At 36.6% G+C, this 21,864-nt stretch overlaps 1 long non-coding RNA gene across 3 annotated transcripts in view; it reads left to right on the top strand.

Moving 5' to 3' along the window:
- LOC103244131 (uncharacterized) overlaps window positions 1-21,864 on the top strand; it is a 345,548-nt gene that overhangs the window by 11,120 nt on the left and 312,564 nt on the right. For all 3 annotated transcript variants that reach the window (XR_012089287.1, XR_012089288.1, XR_012089286.1), the window contains exon 2: window positions 14,481-14,577. This is a non-coding gene — a long non-coding RNA (uncharacterized lncRNA). The remainder of the gene's footprint in view (window positions 1-14,480; window positions 14,578-21,864) is intronic.

Here is a 21,864-nt window from a genome sequence, read left to right as displayed (position 1 = left end):
GTTAATATCAGCAGAGAAGCTTAGGAAATACTGAAGTCGAAGGATAAAGGATGATTCCCTCCCTGTAATGCCATTACTCTGAGTTACCTACTCTGTGTTGTCCTGGGCTTACTTCTGGTCAGTTCTCATAGGTTTATGGTTACACGCTGGATTTTGGGGTGAGATGATCCTGAGGTTGGATCCAAGCTCTGAGATTATGTTGTAAGTTTCTGGGAGGTATTGGGCCAGTCACTTACCTTTTCTGAATATAGATGCCCTCCTCTGTAAAATGGATTTACAATATAACTAACTGTATAGGGTAGTTGAGAAGCTTAAATGAGAAGAGGCAGGTACGTTTCTCAGTACAGAGCTTTAAGGGTTGTTACACTTTAAAAACCAATTTTACATACTTTATTTCATTTAGTCTTTTTAACAATCATGTGAATGATATGTGATTAACTCAATTTTGTGTACCGAAGAACTGAGAAAGAGAAATTTGGAATAGAAAATACCATAACTTAAGACAGTGTGACAAAAATAGTATTCCAATGTCTACCAACTTGCTTTCTGAACTTGTCTAATTTTAAAGACTGAGACTATTTGAAGGAAACATGTAGTGCATTTCCTTCACTTTACTGGTGAAGAATCTGAGCTCAATGTGTGAGAGCGACAAAAGGCCTGCTGGACCAGAATACAGGTTTCTTTACTACCCATCTGCAGCCATGCCACTACATTGTAGATGATGCTATTTGTTTTTAAGCATATTCAGTGATATATTAAGTTGTTTCTTTAGATCTTAAAAAAAACCTCATAAAGTGGCTGGGCGTGGTGGCTCACGCCTGTAATCCCAGCACTTTGGGAGGCCAAGACGGGTGGATCACGAGGTCAGGAGATAGAGACCATCCTGGCTAACATGGTGAAACCCCGTCTCTACTAAAAATTCACACACACAAAAATTAGCCGGGCATGGTGGTGGGCGCCTGTAGTCCCAGCTACTCGGGAGGCTGAGGCAGGAGAATGGCATGAACCCGGGAGGCAGAGGTTGCAGTGAGCCGGGATCGCACCACTGCACTCTAGCCTGGGCGACTGAGGGAGACTGTGTCTCCAAAAAACATGCAAACAAACAAACAAACAAAAACCTCATAAAGTAACAATTCTATATGCAGCTTATATTAGAGCAGTTTTTCAAAGAATTTTCTAGGGCCCCAAATTTTTCTGGCAGCATTTTTAAAGGCCAAGTATCTATATATCCATTACAGATCCTTTCTGAAATAGAGTTTTGATCGGGGCACGAAAATTTGCATTTTTATCAGGTTTACCAATACAAGATTAAGAATGAGCTAATTAAACCATTCTGTCCTTGGAGACAGAAATTGGGCACTGTCCTTCTTTTTTCCTTCCCATCAGTTCCAGCCAGAATTTTAGGGACATACTTTCCACTCAGTTAACTCATTGAATTGAACAGTGGTGGAATCAAATTAAGGTCAAATGTTTTAATTATATAAAAATCTATGAAGCACATGTATAGAGGAATCATTTTCAAAGATATAATTTTTATAATTTACTTTGAATTACAAGCATAATGATCCTGTCAGATATATTTGTCTGCCTGGCAAATATATGTATATATGATACTTGTGAAATTTGATACCTGCTTCACATATGTATTATACATAAAAGACAAAGAGAGATAGAGGAGAAAATCAGCTTTCAGGCCAATTTTGAAGAATGTTATCTTGGATACTAGTCGTCTATTGCTGTGTAACAAATTATCACAAAACTTGCCAGCTGAATAGAAACAAAAGTTTATTTTTTGACACAATTTCTGATCATTGACAATCAAAGCAGCTTAATTAACTGAATGGTACTGATCTGGGTGGCTCAGAGGGTTATAGCCAAGATATCTGTATTTTAACCGTATTACCTTTTGTGGGGTATGGCAAGGTCAGATGTAGATCGAAAAAGAGAAATGGCTGAGCATGATGGATCAGGTGTGAACACTTTGGGAGGCTGAGGTGGGAGGATTGCATGAGCCTGGGAGTTCAAGACCAGCCTGTGCAACGTAGTGAAACCTCATCCATAAGAAACATTTAAAAAAAATTATCTGTTGATGGTAGTGTGCACCTGTAGCGCCAGCTACTGAGGAAGCTGAGGTGGGGAGATCCCTTGAGCCCGGAAGTTAGAGGCTATAGTTAGCTATGATCAGGTCAATGCACTCCAGCCTGGCCAACAGACTGAGACAATAATAATAATAATAATAATTTAGAAAGACAGACGGAGAAACTGGAAGGAGTCCTACAGTTGTGCTATACTCACAGCTCACTGGGGAGAAATAGTAGGTCATGCAATGCGGTTCATGGAAAGCACTGGGCATTGGTCATGAGGCAGAGGGAGAAAGGGGATTGATGGGCAAAAGTCCTTATTGTTCTTTCTGCAGGAGGGAGGCAAGGCAGGGTAAGCAGGCTTGAGTATGTTCAATGGGCTCTGGTCAGAGGGACTGTCCCTGATTTCCTGGTACTTGACCCTGAGTGATTAGGGTTAGGGTATAGTGGTTTCCTGGTACTTGGCCTTGTGTGATTAGGGTTAGGGTATAGTGGCCCAGATTGTGAGAGCCAAAGAAGGGAGTTGTTTGGGATTTGGACTTACTCTCTCAAGAACAACTGACAGGACACTAGCTAGGGTCTCAAAATGGTTCAGATAGCATTTTAAAAACTATATCACAGCTTGCCAGGCCTACAGTTTTCTTAGGTCTTGAGTGGGGTTGAAGCAACTGCTTTCTATAGGGTTCAATCAGTGGCTGGAGGCATGAAGCCTCTGTTCTTCTTCACATGGACCACCCCCTAAGGCGGCTTGACTGTCCTCACGGTATGAAGTCCTGAAGTCCTCCGGAATTAGCCTTTTGGAAGAGAAAGCAAGGAGAAAGCGATATTCCTTCGCTGGCCCTGTCTCGGAAGTCACAACCTTTTACTTCCACGTTACTCTGTTCCTCAGAAGCAAGACATTTAGTCCAGCACACATGTGTTAAGCCACCTCAGCATGATGGGCACTATTCTCTCAAAAAAGAGTTGGCGAAGATATTTTCTTCCTGATTAGGGTTCAGATAATGCTGATTGGAGGGAAGAAAAAAATGTTCAATTTATTTTTTATTTATTTTGGTCGTTACAGTTTCATTTTTTTTTGATATTAAAAAGTCATGGTTGAAGAAAACAAAGGTCATTTCTTTTCATTAATTTCCTATGTGATCATTAGGTAAATTCTAGAATAACATAATCGATTATCACTGTATAAAACTGGGCTGGGTGTAGTGGCTCACACCTGTAATTGCCGCATTTTGGGAGGCCAAGAAAGGCAGATTATATGAGGTAAGGCATTTGAGGCCTGCTTGACCAACGTGGCGAAACTCTGTCTCTATTAAAAATACAAAAACTACCTGGGTGTGGTGGTGTGTGCCTGTAATCCCAGCTACTTGGGAGGTTGAGGAAGGAGAATCGCTTAAACCTGGGAAGCGGAGGTTGCAGTGAGCTGAGATCATGCCACTGCACTCCAGCCTGGGCGATGGAGTGAGATTCCGTCTGAAAATAAATAAATTAATTAATCATCCATGTAATAAAACAATATGCAAAATTATGTAGTTAAACATATTTTTATGTTTATTCATTCATTTATTCAACAGGTTTTATTACAGTTCCTAGTATGTGGCAATCTCAGTGGTAAGCAATGGGTGTACAATAGTAAAAAGAAGAACAGGGTTGCAGCTCTCATTGAGTTTATGGCGTAGTGCAGGAAAAAGTTCCATTGACATATTGACACTAATATATATATAAATAAAAGCTGTGTTAAAGTGAAAAAAAAATTATACTACTTTATAGTAGACAGGAAATATGGAGGAATAGTTAGAGAAGGCTTGTTGGAGAAAGTGGCAATTGGTCCTTGAGCTAAACTGTGGGAAGGGGTTGAAAAAACTCAGACCTTCCATAATCCTTTGAACTTTATATCATATTTTCTAAAAGTTAAGCAATTTCAACTTACAAAGAGATTCTGAATGTTTTGCTACCTCAGGCAAATAATGATATCCTTTTAAATATCGTTAATATTTTAATCCCCTGTCTCATTAATAGCCTTTTTTATAAATGTGAATATTTTGCTGGACAAATATTGTGGCCTCTTTCAATATATGTTATCAGAAGTTCTATAAAATAATTAGTTTGACATTTACTAGCTTATAATCACAAGATCCATTTCTCCCATCCTCAGTGAGTTTGTGGAATGACACTATTGCCTCCTGAGAGTCATGGGTTGCCACCTTCCCTACTGGACATAAGGAAAATATGGGAGAGAGTTCTGGTTGTACTCACATGTTGATGGAAATTTCTCTTTCTATGGGTTGGGATACTTAGTGTGGTGGTCCAGACCTTGACACCAATGGTTCCTAGTGTGCAACTATTCTACTTGAGACACTTCTGGTTTTTAAAAATTGAACCTGTGGTGTGTTTTCCCAGCAAGAGGTGGAGAGAAGTATAAGTTCATGTGGATGGAATAGGAAGGGCAAATGCCTGTAGTGGGAGGGAGGCAGGCTCAGAAGAAAAACAAAAATAATTGGTTATCTAGGTAGAAGGAAGCTTAGGATAATGTGATGTGATGGAAGACTAAAGATGTTCAACCATGTAAGAACTAATACATAGGTTTATATAATATGGGGTTATATTAGCTTTCCCATTGTATCTGGATAGAAGCAGCTTAGCATAATGTGACATGATGGAAGACTTAAGATATTCAACCAAGTAAGATCTAATACATAGGTTTATAATCAATCCCATTTTGCCCAGGGTAATATGGGGTTACATTAAGTTTCCCATCTTAAGTATTGGTAGTGCTTTCTGCCAATCTCAAACATTTCTTGGTGGGGATGATACATTTTATAATCATGTTATATATGTTAAAGATTTTGGGCCGGGCGCGGTGGCTCAAGCCTGTAATCCCAGCACTTTGGGAGGCCGAGACGGGCGGATCACGAGGTCAGGAGATCGAGACCATCCTGGCTAACACGGTGAAACCCCGTCTCTACTAAAAACACAAAAAACTAGCCGGGCGTGGTGGCGGGCGCCTGTAGTCCCCGCTACTCGGGAGGCTGAGGCAGGAGAATGGCGTAAACCCGGGAGGCGGAGCTTGCAGTGAGCTGAGATCCGGCCACTGCACTCCAGCCCGGGCGACAGAGCAAGACTCCGTTTCAAAAAAAAAAAAAAAAAAAAAAAAAAAAAAAAAAAAAAAAAAAAAAAAAAAAAAAAGATTTTGGTCTTTGTCTTAACAGTAAGAAGCTGATAAGGATTTTAAATATAAATTAACATGAATATCAGATTTGAGTTTTGCACATATCTCCCTGGCTATACTATGTAGAATAAATTACCAAGGCACTTCCAAAGAGAATAGTCTATTGCTGTAGTTCTGGCAAGATATGGTGCTTGAATCAGATTGATGGCAGTGAAGATGGATGGATGAGACCTAGCTGGAGAAATGGACTGTCAACTCTGCACTGTAGTCCTTCCATGAACCTCTCCTAAACTGATGTTACACTCTCCATGACTAGTAAATGACCTTTACATTCATTTAAAAGCTAGGACCCCACTTGCACATCCAGACATATTTCTACTTAATCTCTAGAGGAGAAATTGTTCTTTTTTCTTGAAAACTAAAATCAATAGACAGGAATTCCCTCATTGTCCAGCTATCAAGCCTGCGAGTCTACCTACATCTGCACAAAGCTTCTTTTCTTCTCAGATTACAATATGGGAGGTATCTCTCTTTTTACCTAAAGTCAATAAATCTACCTCTGATTTGGATCCTAGAAATTATCTTCTCATCTCTGCACAGCACTCGATTCCCAGATTTTATCACTTCTCACTATCCTTTTAACCCAAAGCATTCTGGTGTCTCCGCTCACCATTTCCTGAAAGGACTTCTTCTGAGGACATCAATGACATCTATGTCATTGAATTCAATAGGGCTATTCCAATTCTCATCTTACTCGACCTCTCATCAGCACATGATATTGTTGTTCACTGTACATCTTTGAAACTGTTATTTACATTGGCCTCTGAAAAGTAACTTTCCTAATTTTCACCTCTACCTCCTTTGCAGTCCTTACTTGTTGGAGCCTCAAAGAGCCTCAAGGCTCCTGGACCATCTTCCCTTCTCACTCTGTCTTCTCACTATACAATCTTATATATGACCATGTCTTTAACAGCCAACCATAGAGAAATTTTTTACATTTGTATATCGAAATCCAGGTAATCAAATGTCTTTTTAGTAATACCAATGGAATGTCTCAAAAATCAACCCCAAAACTCAAATGGCCAAACTCAAATGGCCAAACTCAAATTTGCTAATTCCTCCTACTCTAAACCTGATCCATTTCCATTCCCTTGTATTTTGGGAAGTGTCACATACATCTAGTCACATAGCCAGAACGCCAGAATCTTTTATGCTTCCAGTATCTCATAGTTTATCTTTCATGAAGTTCTGCTAGTCCTATTCTCTAAATATTTAAAAGAGTGGTATTTGCTGTACTCTCTGATTTTCTGCAGTAGCAATGAATTGTGTGGGTATAATCATGGAGAAAGCAGATTATAAAGTCAATTCAAGATTAGGTTTCACCTTGGACACAGTACAAGGAGACTGTGGTATTTGCAGCAGTGCTACTGAAATGATGTTCCACGAATCTAGCTGTATACAGAAGGAACTATGAATATGGCAAGCTTTTGTAATGAATTTCTGATGCGGCTGACAAATGGTCTTAGAGAAAGAGCTGTACACGTAAGCTGCAGAAAGAGGAGGTGTTTTGAGAAAACAAGTGTATTAGCCCATTTTTATACTGCTATAAGGAACGGCCCAAGACTGAATAATTCATAAAGGAAAGAGATTTAATTGACTCACAGTTCAGCATGGCTGGGGAGGCATCAGGAAACTTACAATTATAGAAGAAGGCCAAGAGGAAACAAGGCACCTTCTTCAGATCTCATGAGAACTCACCTGTCATGAGAATAGCATGGGAGAAACCACACCATGATTCAGTCACCTCCACCTGGTCTCTCCCTTGACACATGGAGATTATGGGGATTACGGGGGTTAAATTCAATATGAGATCTGAGTGGGGACTCGAAGCCTAATCACGTCACGATTCTTTCTGTTTCTTATTTTTCTTGCATTCACATTTTTATATTTCTAGACAGACTCAGTGCTAAAAATAGACCAGTGAACCAGAGCACTAAATCCCTTGATGCCCGGGAGGCTTACCTTCATGCACAGCTAACATACAATACCTACATATACAAAAATATAAGATTTCATAGCAATAAATAACAGAAAGATAATTAAGCAAATTAAGAAGCAAAAGAAACACTGAAATGCTAATTTAGAGATCCTTCTTGGGGGGTGATATTTGAGCCAGGACCAAAAGAAATGTCAGAATAAGGCAAGAGAATTTCAGTCGATACATCAGCTGAGACACAGGCCTGGAGAGAGAAGTGCTTAGTGAGACTGAGGAAAAGCAAGAAAGCCAGTGCACCTGGAAAGCATTTGGAGGATGTGGGGTTGAGGATTTGGAGAAGTAACTAAGGACCAGATAATGCATAGCCTGCATCTCTTGGTAAAGATACTAAATTGTGTCCTCGGTGTGTTAGGAAGTTACTAGAGTGCTTTGAGCAGAGGACCAGCAAGATATGAACTATCTCAAAAATATTTATCTGACAACTAAGTGAAGAATAAGCTATGGTGAAAAAAGAGCGGCATCAGGAAAACCTGAGCAGGATGTAGAAATGAGTAATTTTGCATGATGAAAAGGTCCAGAGCATGACCAGAGGTGGAGTAGAGGATCAATTCATTGGAATGTGGTGTTCAAGGAGCTGAGAGGCTGTGAAAGGTTCACCCACACAGAAGTGTGTAGGAATTGGGTGGGAGTATTTCACCTGTGAGGAGGAATCATGGTGAGGTCCCTAATGAAAACCATGAGAGACAGAATGTGATAGAGTTGAATAGGTAATACCCCAAGAGCTCAAAAACAAAAATAGACAAATGGGAGTATATTAAATGAAGAAGCTTCTGCACAGCAAAGGAAACAAGCAACAGAATCAGAAAACAACCTGTTGAATGAGAGAAACTATTTGCCAATTACTCATCTGAAAAGGGACTAATATCTAGAATGTACAAGAAACTCAAACAACTCAACAGTAAAAAACCAAATTACTGCATTAAAAAGGACATGGAAAGACATTTACTTAAAAAGACATAAAAATGTCCAACAGGTATTTGAAAAATGCTCCACAATGCTAATCATCAAGGAAATGCAAACCAAATGACAATGAGATATTATCTTATCCTAGTTAGAATGACTATTATTAATAAGACAACAAATCACAGATACTAGTAAGGATGTAAAGAAAACTCTTATACACTATTGGTGTGGATGTAAATTAGTACAACCACCATGGAAAACAGTATGGAGCCTTCTCAAAAAACCTAAAATAGAACTGCCACATGATCTAGCAATCCCACTACTGAGTATTTATACAAAGGAAAAGAAATCAGTGTATCAAAGGCATACCTTCATTGACATGTTTATTGCAGCACGATTCACAATCAAGCTAAGTGTTTATCACTGGACAAATGAATAAAGAAAACATGTACACACATAATGGAATAGTATTCAGACATAAAAAAAGAATGAAATCCTGTCATCTGCAGCAGTGCAGATGCAACTGGAAGTCATTGAGTTCGGTGAAATAAGCCAGGCACAGAAAGACATATATCACATGTTCTCATTCACGTGAGAGCTAAAAAAGTTGATCTTATAGTGTTGTGGTATAGAATGATAGATACCAGAGGGTGTGTGGTTGGGAAGTGGGCAAGAAGAAAGGTTGGTTAATTCGTACAAAACTACAGTTAGATAGAAGACATAAGTTCCAATGTTCATAGCAGAGTACAGTGACTGTAGTTAGCAATGATGTATTATATATTTCAAAGTGGCTAGAAGAGAGGACTTGAAATGTTCTTAGTTCACAGAAATGACATGTACTTCAGGTAATGGATACTCCAACTACCCTGATTTAATCTTTAAACATTTTATGCATGTAATAAATACCCCATAAATATAGAAAATATTACATATTAATTTTAAAAGAAATCTTTGATAATAAGTGTGGCACATATTAAACATTAGACTTGAAACATCAAAAATTTAATTCAACTCTGTTTTTTTAAAAAGATACATAGGTTTAATAACTGCTTTTCTTTAGTAAAAAAAGTTGCTTTTAAAAAATGGATCTCAAACTCATATAGATTAGCTTTTATTGTTCCTTTAAAATCAATTTTAATACTATTCTTAATGTCATTTAAATATTTTGCATATACCGTCAAAAGGGATGGAAATATCAGTTTTAACCAAAAAGATACAAAGACCACCAAAGTTTACTTGTGAAAAGGAAGTCGCCAAGTCGCCTTTCCCTGCAGTGAATTATCATTAACGCCATTGCCAGGATTTAAGGTTTCACGTTATGCCCAGGCAATACTGATGGTAGCTTCCAGTGCTTGCTGATGAGAGGTTCTGGAACGTGTGGTCCACAAGAGGAAACAAAAGGTCACGTGTGAATTCTACATTTTGAAATTATTTTTTATGTATCTCTTTTTGTTGTTCTCTTTTTGGCAACTTACAAAACCTCTCTTATTTTTTGTGGAAAAGTAAAGAACACTTACCATGGCAAGAACTTTATCCTAACAGAGGATCATTTATTGTGAATTAAGCTATTAATTACAGACTTCCTGTGCCTCATGACTGAAAAAAAAAAAGAGGCACTTCTTAAAATGAAGGTAAAATTTGTTAGTCTTATCCGTCATCCTTTAAACTGTCCTTTCCTTTCTGTGTTAGAAAGTAATTTAAAATTATGAATTAAAAATGTGTCAAATATATAACTTAAAAAATGCTTAGGGGAATTTAAAAACAGATCCAAATAATCATTTCTTTTACATTCATCTAATGAACTTAATTTCCATTATTCATTCCAGTTACTTTTATCTTTGCATTTCATACTGCTATGAATAGTATTATTCAATGTGCTTTTAATTTGGACTCGGTTTTCCTTCCTAAGTATATATTATTTTTAAAGCCTCAAACTCAGTATAGTTCACAGCTTCAAATATTTTATTCTGGCTTCTTTAATTGCTATTTAAAATTTAAAACATTTAGTATGATAAAATTACCAAGACTTCAGCAAAGGGGGAAAATAATTTGCCCATTTTTTATACATATATATTTTTTCCTATATACAAGGCTTGCTAATCTGTAATCTAACTGACTTAAATAACCTTGATATGGTTATATTGTTGATTTAATTATATCACTTGCTCTTGTGAGATCTAGGAGTTTTGGATTTCAGTGAGATTAAAACAGATTTGAAAGTTAGGTGAGTTTAAAACAAATTAAAGAAATATTCAGAAACCTTTGAAGAAAATTATACCCATACACATTTTTTTAAATTAAGCAAAATTCTTTATTTTTAAGACTATTGATGTATTTTGCAACTATATAGATTCTTTGTGTTAACAGATTTGATTTTTTAAACGTGCTTTTGTGTAATTCTGCTATTTGGTTGGAATTCTATCACTATTCCTTTCAAAAGGGTACAGGTAATGAAATTAAAAGGAAAGCCATCTAAAATCAAATTTAGTAAATATGAGTCATCCAAATGTTATATTTTACTTAATCAAAAATAAAAATTAAGCATCCATAAATATTTTATATTCTATGTATTGTTGCATAATTTACATAATATAAGGATAGTTTAAAAATTGATAGTTTTATATATCTATTTGAATCTTTACTTCATTTAAAAAATTGACGTATTCAAATTACCTCAATTGCTATGACCTTAGTTATAGTATATATATAAAAATCCAGAAGTTCAGAAAGTATTTTATCAGTTCCATAGAAAATTGAAATTATGTTTAAGATATTCTGAAGATCTGGTACTTAGATATTTGGACAACTCTCACCTCCACTTACTGGTTATTCTTAATGTTAGCAACTCACTTGGTCCTTCTGTAATGGTTCATAGGAAACTCCCCAAGCACCGGATTTAATTGAGTCATTCTATATGGGAGGTCTTGTAGCCACTGCCCTAATGAAAGTCTTACTTTAATTCTGCTGGCCAGTCAGCTGTAGCCAATTGGGCAAGGTTCTAATTGTTCAAAGCGCTATAATTTGTTTGAAGACCCCCTTTAAAACAGGCCTGTATGTGTGAGTCCCTTCCCTTCCAGGCGTTGGGTTATACAGTAGCCCTAGCACTCTTGCTGATTCTTCATCCTCACATTTAGAACAGGAGAGGACCTTAGTGGTAATGTAAACTAACTCCTCATTTTGTCCCAGAGAAAAGATCATTGTTTCACTTACTGATTTTAATCTTCTCATCGAATTCAAAAATTCTGAACTATTATTGATTCCAAGGGTTTCCTTTAAAATATAAAGGATTAAAAAATTGTGAAAAATAGAAAACTTCAGGAGTAATAGCCAACAGTAAACTTTTAGCTAAGCAACTATTAGGGATTAGGGAGAATCCGTACCTATACCATGTAAATAGCACATCACAGATCACTGGGGTTAGAAGAGCAGAAAAGGAGAAAAGGACTCTTTAAGAGAAGGAATCTTATACCAGACCCTCTCATATCTCATCTATCCTTAAGTCAAAGCAAGCGTGCTGATGGAAAAAACCATGAACTCACTATGACATCTTTCATGGTTAATGTTATTAGGGATAATAAAGGCAAATCTATTATAGAAAATTGTTCCTTTGTAGTGAATTGAATTATAAAATGAGGTTATGCTGATTATCACTATATATGAAATTCCAGAATCATTGCGAAGCTGGTGACTTTTTTTTACAGCAGATCCATTTCTGAGCAAGGCAAATCAATTTGCTGTGTGAGATTAAAGAAGAAATTGTCATCTGATTGACATGCTAGTATTTATTTTTATTTTTATCATAGCAGAACTACCTTTCGAAAAGAGACAAAAAGGAAGAAGACACTGGCAATTTTCCATCCACAATGGAAACTTTTTTTTTTTTCTCACCAAATTGACCAAACGTTTTTGCATTCTAGAGAAGCTATCTATATAACTGTGTATTCTAGTCAGATCAGTTAAAACAAAACTACAGTCTGCAAATGTCTGTTAGGGTGGCACAAGGGCAGTTGACTGAGTTGATTTAACGAATTTTTTTTTTTTTTTTTTTTTTTTGAGGCGGAGTCTCGTTCTGTCACCCAGGCTGGAGTGCAGTGGCCGGATCTCAGCTCACTGCAAGCTCCGCCTCCCGGGTTCCCGCCATTCTCCTGCCTCAGCCTCCGGAGTAGCTGGGACTACAGGCGCCGCCACCTCGCCCGGCTAGTTTTTTGTATTTTTTAGTAGAGACGGGGTTTCACCGGGTTAGCCAGGATGGTCTCGATCTCCTGACCTCGTGATCCGCCCGTCTCGGCCTCCCAAAGTGCTGGGATTACAGGCTTGAGCCACCGAATTTTTATTATAGGCCTAAGATGCTCTAAATAACATTGTAAATTTGTTATTAATAGATTTAGAGGCAAGATTTTGCAAAATGAGTAAGTCATGGTTACAGTCCTTGAAAAAGTCACTATCTATTGAGGAAAGACAGAAATAATTACAATATGTGGCAATGGTGTTATGTTAGAAAGCTAGAACTTGAAGTGTTGAGTTAATCATTGTGTTTAGGGACTGAATATAGGTATTATTGTACATGTGTAAGGATACAAAGATAGTAAATGCGAACACTGAAATTAGTAGTAACTTTTCTGCATTTTCAAGATACGAACAGATAACATCTATAATTGCTGCTAGAGAAAATTAAGTAATACATTCTTCAGGACAGAATGTGAGTTAGCCAAAGTAATCTATAGATAAAAGGAAAAAAATGATCAAAAAATTATTATTTTGGGACAGAAAGCAGTTGACAAAGCATGATTTATTCACTAACTCATTTTTTTCATTCTTGATAAACCTCTTTAGAGACTTCACTTCCAGGGACCAGGTAAGTAAATGTTCTAAGTGCTAAGAGCGAATATCCCATAATCTTGTATTCTTTTCAAATACCCTGCTGGCCAAACTAAATGGCAATATTTTGCCAATGAACTGGCACTTCTTATATTCTGGTAACAGAATTAAAAAATTTAAATACTATAAATGTTACAAAATAAACTCTGACACAACGCTGTATGCAGAGATTCCACTTAGCTTTATCAATGGCAATAATGAAATAGGAGACATTGGTATGGACGAGTTCAATGTGTTTTAGGAAAAGTTGAAGTCTGGTTTCCGTAGGAATGTTTACAATAATGTTAGACTGTGTGTTGAAAGACTATCACAGGGAATACGAAGTAAGGTATCAGATTAAATACAAATGTCTTATTTGTTCCCACCTGATATTTTATTGGAGTTTAGAAATGGGATTTTTAAAACCACAAGAGCAGAAGAACTGAAGAAAATGTAAGAAAAAAAACAAATTTTGAAATATAGAAAATAAATGACTTACCATACCTGAGAAAGCTGTCAAGTATTTGTCAGTGGAAAAATTGAAAACATATGATTACAGTGCAGTGACCTGAAAATATCAAGGAATCTGAGCCACCAGATTCGGGAGGGAATGGAAATGAGTTTCAAGATGAGGAGGATGAATTATTTAGCATGTTGATTAGGTATTTAAGAAAGGTTAGTTGAAACCTTGTGTTTGTCAAATTGCCTTAGCAAATGGTAAATGGCATTTTGAAAAAAGACATCAATAGAATAGAACAACAACGAAACCCCACCCAGTTTAATTCAGTTCTGCAGTGAGTCAAAATGCTTCTTGGCTTCATTGAAGACCAAACAATTAATATGTCCCTGTCAACCAGTTTTCAAAAGTATTATAAGTTTCTGTTATTTATGTTAAAATTTGGTATGGTGGCAATGATTTTACATATGTGAATAATTGGATTATGGATGAAATTATTTTGCAGGTATTCACAATGGTAGAAATACACAATAATGATTTCTTTTTGGTTTTTGGAAATTTGAAAGCACATTTCTTCACACATCCATTCAATAAATGTTTACTGTACAATATACTAGGAACTGGGTGATTTGGGGAGCTAATGAACTATGTAAACGTGGGCCAGCTTTTCAAATTGTTCTTAGCCTAACTGGGAAGTCAGATGCTAACAACAACTAATACAATATGTGGGGGAAACATCTATTTTGAGTGTGCACACATACTTCGGGAACACTGAGGAAGGATAATTGTTTCTTCACGGGAAGGAAATTTACAAGCGTGGATTAGCAATGCCCTCCAGTCTCTATCCACATCTACCCACAGGCACCAGGCTTTGAACTATACCAGTGATTTACCTGAGAGCTTATGTTTGCTCATCCTGTTCCTATGCTTGCACTGAGCCTTTCACTTACCTCTTTATAGGATGATGTTATGAAGACTCAGGCTTAAGACTCAGATTAAATATGTGTTGAAAAAATAAAACAAATCAACTGAGAAACACACCTGCAGTGAAACAAAGGTATGCTATTTTGTATAAGTTAAATGGTTTTGACTATCAGTGTTCTAGAAATTATTTTTCTGCCTTTAGGGTGGGGATTAATGTTGAAGAGAAAAAGATTTGCCTGGATAGAGACTTTTAGGAGGCCCAAGACAGTCACAGAGCGCTAGAATTCTAGAGTTCTTAGTGGTAAGGTCTTTTGTGTGGTAAGGAGCCATCCGTGGTACAGCGGGGGCATATATTCAAGAAAAACTTAAGAATGGTGATTTCTTCCCAGGGAGAGAAATGGTGCAAGTCAAAATTCTAGAATTCTGACAAAGATAACAAAGCAACGGATCATGAATATTAAGTGAAGAAAGTAATTTTAGAGGAAGAGCTGATTTCTGAGGAAAAATAAAAATTTGGTTTGCTGATAATATATGAAAAGGTTGATTGATTATATAGATGAAAACATGTAAATTAAAATACTTTTTCAATTTTAAAAAGTGTATAAAGTATCTAGATTGGGTGCTTATATTTAGAGGAAAGAAATAATCCATACTGCCTGTTTATTTATTTATTTTGGAAAAAAAATCAGTGAGCATTTTGGGTGTGTTTGTGTGTATCAGATAATCAAATCAGATAAAATATACTATTGACGAAAAATAGTACATTATTGAGCCCAGTAACCTTGCTAAACTCTGATGTCAAAGTCTGGGAGAAAAAAAAGCATAGGTTAAGAGGCAGATTTAGTACTATTGGTGTGTGCTTTTATGTACATAAATGGTAACTTCCCAGCAATTCCTCAAAAGTAGGTCTAATGGGTGTGATAAAGCGGGGAGGTAGATATTGCTGAAAGCTACTTTGGTCCTTTGGTTTGCTGTGTTATTGGACCACTCCTATTTTACTTGTTTCGTACAAAACGTATCAAGGTTGTGAAAACATTAAGGGTATCAGTCCCCTGTGGACATTGTCAGAAAGAAATGAACAGTGATCTCTCCCTCTCTCTTCTCCCCCTATATTGTGGTAAAGAAATATGAGGTCATAGATTCTGAAGGATTCAAAAATATATACTTACTGTCATTGCTTATCAAAATGCTAATAAATCAGTCCTTAAACATCTAGTCTTTAACAAATTTAATATGCATGTTAGTGCTGAGTAGATGGCTAGGGTGGAGTAATTCCAAACATCATGTGCCTCTATATGTGTGTGTGTGTCTGTGTGTGTGTGTCTGTGTGTGTGTGTCTGTCTGTGTGTGTGTATGACCAAAAGGATTCCTGAAAGAGTGTGATTCAGTTTTCCTGATTTCTGTCTTCTGGTACATTGGTTCGCTGGATCCACAAAACTGAGAATAAGACTCGGGACCATGGTGCAGCCAGGTGCTCTCCTTAGATAAAATTTCTATCTTGTCTCTAACACAGCTTACATAATTTAATTTTTCTGACAGAGTATTTTTTCTTGATGTGATTTCCACAGAATGTTAAAGCAGAATGGAAATAAAAATGTTTAATGTTTATTCTTAAATTACATCTTCAAAATGAGTCATAACTGTTTTTGTTTACACATAGATCTTTGAGATTCATTGAATTATTGAGGTCTAAAAGTAAATTACAATGCTTATACTAAAGCAGCTTGTTTTTCTGAACATCTCAGAGCTGACTCAGAGACACTAGGGATTGAGGAGGTAACAAACTTAGACATGAAAAAATTAAGAACAGGAAAAGAATCAGCTTGAATTACCAGATGAGAGAGAGAGGAAGTCACCAAGGGAGAAAACAGGAAAAAGGAGGTGATACCAAAGCAGAGATGCACTACAATGGACCTACACAGAGAGAACAGGATCTAAGACCACTCTAGCATCCTTTTTTTTTAATTTTAATTTTTTTTTATTTCCATAGGTTTTTAGGAAACAGGTTCTGTTTTGTTACGTGCATAAGTTTAGTGGTGATTTGTGAGATTTTGGTGCACCCATCACCCGAGCAGTATACCCTGTACCCAATTTGTAGTCTTTTATCCCTCATCCCCCTCCCACCCTTTTCCCCAAGTCCCCAAAGTCCATTGTATTATTCTTATGCCTTTGCATCCTCACAGCTGAGCTCCCACTTGTGAATGGGAACATACAATATTTGGTTTTCCATTCCTGGGTTGCTTCACTTAGAATAATGGTTTACAATTCCATCCAGGTTGCTGCAAATGCCATTATTTCGTTCCTTTTTATGGCTGAATAGTATGTGTATATATATACACACATATATACACACTATGTATACACATATATTTATATATGCATATATACATATATACACATATATTTTTATATGTGCATATACTATATATGTATATATAGTATACATATGCATATATACATATATACACATATATACTATATATGTGCATATACTATATATGTATATATAGTATATACATATATAGTATATGCATATATACACATGTATATGCCTATATATACTATATACATATGTGTGTATATACATGTGTGTGTATATACACCACAATTTCTTTATCCACTCATTGATGGACATTTGAGCTGGTTCAATATTTTTTTTTGCAATTGCAAATTGTGCTGCTATAAACGTGTGTGCAAGTTTCTCTTTTGTATAATGATTTATTTTCTTCTGGGTAGATACCCAGTAGTGTGATTGCTGGATCAAATGACAGCTCTACTTTTAGTTCTTTAAGGAATCTCCCCACTGTTTTCCACAGTGGTTGTACTAGTTTACATTCCCATCCACAGCGTGAAAGTGTTCCCTTTTCACTGCATCCTCACCAACATCTATTATTTTGTAGTTTTTTGATTATGGCCATTCTTTCATGAGTAAAGTGGTATCACTTTGTGGTTTTGATTTGCACATCCCTGGTAATTAGTGATGTTGATCATGTTTTCATATGTTTCTTGGCCATTTGTGTATCTTGAAAGTTACAGAGAAATAGTAGCTTTCTCTTGATAGACAAAGATGGAGTGAAAGAGAGAATTGCTATTTAATTAGAATTACTGATTTTATCCTAATTATTATTTTTATTTTTTCCCTAAGAATACTATCTCTTACTCAGTATTTGTAGATATCAGGTTGAGTGGTTTTAGACCAAGCAGTAATTGTGAGAAAGAGATAATATTGCAGCTATGGAAGTTGGCAAGGACCTGAAGCACACCACTAACAATGTCAAAACTAGAATTTCTCCACGGTTGGATAATCATGTATGTGAGGTGATTCTGTGGGTAAAAATTTAATATCTACTGATCTAAACGCTGGTATTTTTAAAAAACAAGATTGCATTTGATAGGGAGTAATTAACTGCAAATAATAAAAATAAAACACAATCTCCAAAAAAGAATCGTCAAGTTGCAGAAACACACAGAACTTTGATTAGAAGATTAGATATATCTTCACTTCATACATTCCTACAGAATCATTTTATAGCTTTAAAAATTTTTATAACAGTTTGTAAAACATTTATTTTTATGCCCATAAGATTCAGAAATATGCTATAGATGCTCTGTGAATTTTTTTTTTCTCTTTAGGATGCCAAAGGTAAGAGGTACATGTGTTAGTCTTAATTTCCATCAATATCTATTAAGCATCTACTAGGTATCTTTAGTGTTGGGCTGGTGTATAAAATTACCCATGTTTGAAGATATTGAACTTGAATTGCTGAATCACTTGATAAAAACATCCAGAAAGTTTCATGGAAACTGGATACTCCAACTTTATTCTAGATGGGCTTCACTTACCTTGACTAAATTGATTCATTAATTTAAACTACCAATCTGTCTGAATTGTTTTCATTGTTGAATGGAAAGGATTTTGAATTAAGTAATTCTAACCATTCAATCATGCATAACAAGTGAGATAAATTAGATTTTATATATACAGCATATTTTATTAAATTTTCAATTATAACTACTACTCAATCTAACTATTGCATTATTGATTGTTTTCTGATGTTTCAGAAACACCAGAGACAAGTTATGTCCAATGGCTAACTTTTATATTGATTTAACACTTTCTAAAATAAGATTTAAATGAATTGAATAAAAATATGTAGACCAATTTTGACTTACAAGACAAATTTAATTTGAAAACTATTTTTGAAAATCAGAATAGCCAGTTTTGTATTTAAAATGCATATTCATAATATATACAGACAGTATTTATTCAATTCACTGTGACAGGACATTTATTTTACAACCATGATTATAAATATTAATTTTAAAATTAATGTACTCCTTAAACAAGATATATACTTGATAGACTTTGAATAGAAGATAGAGATTGCAATATATTAATCTTACATATCCCACTAAGATGGAAGCAGTGATCTAATAAAAAAAAAGTATTGTAACTCTTTTGACTTGCCCTTTACTTATTTAGAAAATAAAAATCAGTGTTGAAATGCAAAAACCATATAAGTAAAACATTATTATAATCAACTTGCTTTTCGATAACACTGACATCTTGACTAAGAAGGTAAAATGTTTCTTATGTCCATTTGGTAGCAATTTTACTCCTGTAGAAAAGAGCTGTGGCTCACTGGTCATGCCATTATTGAATATGCAGGGACTTGTTTTCTCAGCATCCTACAGAATCTTATATGTACCCACTACAGTATATCATCTTGATATGGAGTGCATGAAACATGAAATTTCAGGAACCTATTCAGGATCTGCCCTCCAAAGTTAAAGACAAAGTGCAAGTCCTCATGATTCTCACCACTTATAATGATGCATGAAGACTGGCAGGTCACACTGTGTGATTGTCCATTTGAGTTACTATAAAGGAACACCTGAGACTGGGTAATGTGTAAAGAAATATATTTGATTTACAGTTCTGCAGGCTGTACATGAAACATACTGACAGCATCTGCTTCTGGTGAGGGTCTCAGAAAGATTATAATCATGGCAGAAGCCCAAGGGGGAGCGAGCATATGAGAGAGGGAGAAAAAGAGGGAAACGGGGAATGTCCCATACTCTTTCACCAGCCAGATCTTGCATGAACTAGCAGAGTGAGAATTCACTCATTACCATGGGGAGGGCACCAAGCCATTCAGGAGGGATCCACCCCCCATGACCCAAATACCTGACCCCACCTCCAAAACTGGGGAATCACATTTCAACAAGAAATTTGGAGGGAACAAACATCCAAACTATATCACACTAAATCTTGGAGAAACATTATATCAGCATTTGATTGTACTACTCCAACCCATTTATTGCCAAATTACTAAGCCTATCTATCAGTAAGGCTAAGAGAAAGAGACGGCTCTTAAGCTGGTCCAAGCTGCAATGTAAGCAGCATAGACACTTGGGCCACTTACACTGGCGGCCCCAGTGTTGCCTGGGGTATCTGTGGTTGCTCAGAAATGCTGCATGGAACCTGAAGCAAAGTAACAGGGTTGCTGCCATGCAATTGGGATAGGAAAGAGTATGCCATCAAATCAGGGAATTTTAAGGGTGCTTCTCAGTTTTGCCATGTTCAATGCTAACAGTTAATGTAAGACTACAATAACCTTATAAAGACTGGACAATCATGCACTAAAATATATTAGGGGTAATAATCCAGGGAGTGGAAATATGGAATGATTGGTGGAAGAGTTAAATTACAAATCACAGCCGTGATTTCCTAACCCATTGGAGAAATCAGAATGGTGGTTACTATTTTTATTTTCTAATTGCTTTGCCGTATCATGTGTCTACCTATGTACATTAATTAACATCCACCTCACTTTCTCACCCTAATTATTTTACATATGGTATTTGTGAAGTTTATTTTGCCTGAGACGTCCCATATTTTGTACTTTCAAATATTATCAACCATGCTGTTATTATTTAAAAGTATACAATATGAGAAGTCTCACGGGCAAAATAAAATTTCAAATTACTTTCTTGTTACAGAATATCAAAGTGCTTATATAACTGAACTAGATGAGGAAGAAATATCATTAGAGATAGAAGCTGATGATTTTGAGGATGTTTTGATTTGTCAAGAATGTGAACTTGTTTTCACATTTATAAGTAAAATCGTATTTTCCTGAGATGGGAAGGTGGAGCCTATTATTTTCATTGTTAGAAAATTCAAGTATGGAAAAGGGCTGCTTGTTCATATTGAGAAATTTGTGACGGGATTATAAAGGCTGGAATGTTTAAAATATGTTCCAATCCTTTTTTGTACTGAGAAATTTCCATACATATCCTGCAGAGAATCTAATAAACTGCATTTCTCAGTTTGCTTTGTCACCAGAATTTACACATGTGACTTTGATTATGCTAAACCAATGTTCCCTTAAAAAACTCAGATTTGCTAGCAAGTTTATGAGGAAATAGGGCATGAGGCATCCTTCTTCTTGTATGAAGAAGGTTATCAAAGGTAGCAAGCTCCTGAGGTGGTGATGGTAGCCACAGACCCTCCAGAGAGGCAGAGGCAGCAGCATTCCCAGGTGAGTGACAGCCACAGTCTTTTCCCCAGGGGCAGTTATGTAGAATGGGCTTTTTATTTTCCCCCTTAAAACTTCAGGTGAAAAGCTATTCCTTCAGTCCTTTAACAATCCAGTGAAATGACTTTCTTTTCCTTCCTTCCTTCCTTCCTTCCTCCCTCTTTCTTTCTTTCTCTCTTTCTCTCTCTCGTTCTCTTTCTCTCTTTCTTTCTTTCCTTCCTTCCTTCCTCTTTCTTTCTTTCTCTCTTTCTCTTGTTCTTTCTCTTGTTCTCTTTCTCTTTCTCTCTTTCCTTCCTTCCTTCCTTCCTTCCTTCCTTCCTTCCTTCCTTCCTTCCTTCCTTCCTTCCTCCCTCCCTCCCTCCCTCCCTCCCTCCCTCCCTTCCCTCCCTCCCTTCCCTCCCTTCCCTCCCTCCCTTCCCTCCCTTCCCTCCCTTCCCTCCCTTCCCTCCCTTCCCTCCCTTCCCTCCCTCCCTTCCTCCCTTCCTCCCTCTTTCTTTCTTTCTTTCTTTCTTTCTTTCTTTCTTTCTTTCTTTCTTTCTTTCTTTCTTTCTTTCTTTCTTTCTTTCTTTCTTTCTTTCTTTCTTTCTCTTTCTTTCTTCTCTTTCTTTCTTTCTTCATTTTTTTGAGATGGAATTTAGCTCTTGTTGCCCAGGCTGGAGTGCAATGGCCCGATCTCGGCTCACCGCAACCTCCACCTCCCAGGTTCAAGCGATTCTTCTGCTTCAGACTCCCGAGTAGCTGGAATTACAGGCATGCACCACCATGCCCGGCTTATTTTGTATTTTTAGTAGAAACAGGGTTTCTCCATGTTGGTCAGGCTGGTCTCGAACTCCTGACCTCAAGTGATCTGCCTGCCTCAGCCTCCCAAAGTGCTGGGA

Source organism: Chlorocebus sabaeus, chromosome 18 (assembly GCF_047675955.1).
Source record: "Chlorocebus sabaeus isolate Y175 chromosome 18, mChlSab1.0.hap1, whole genome shotgun sequence".
NCBI lineage: Eukaryota > Metazoa > Chordata > Mammalia > Primates > Cercopithecidae > Chlorocebus > Chlorocebus sabaeus.
The sequence above is the reverse complement of the archived record's forward strand: the minus strand, read 5'-3'. Positions and strand labels throughout refer to the sequence as shown.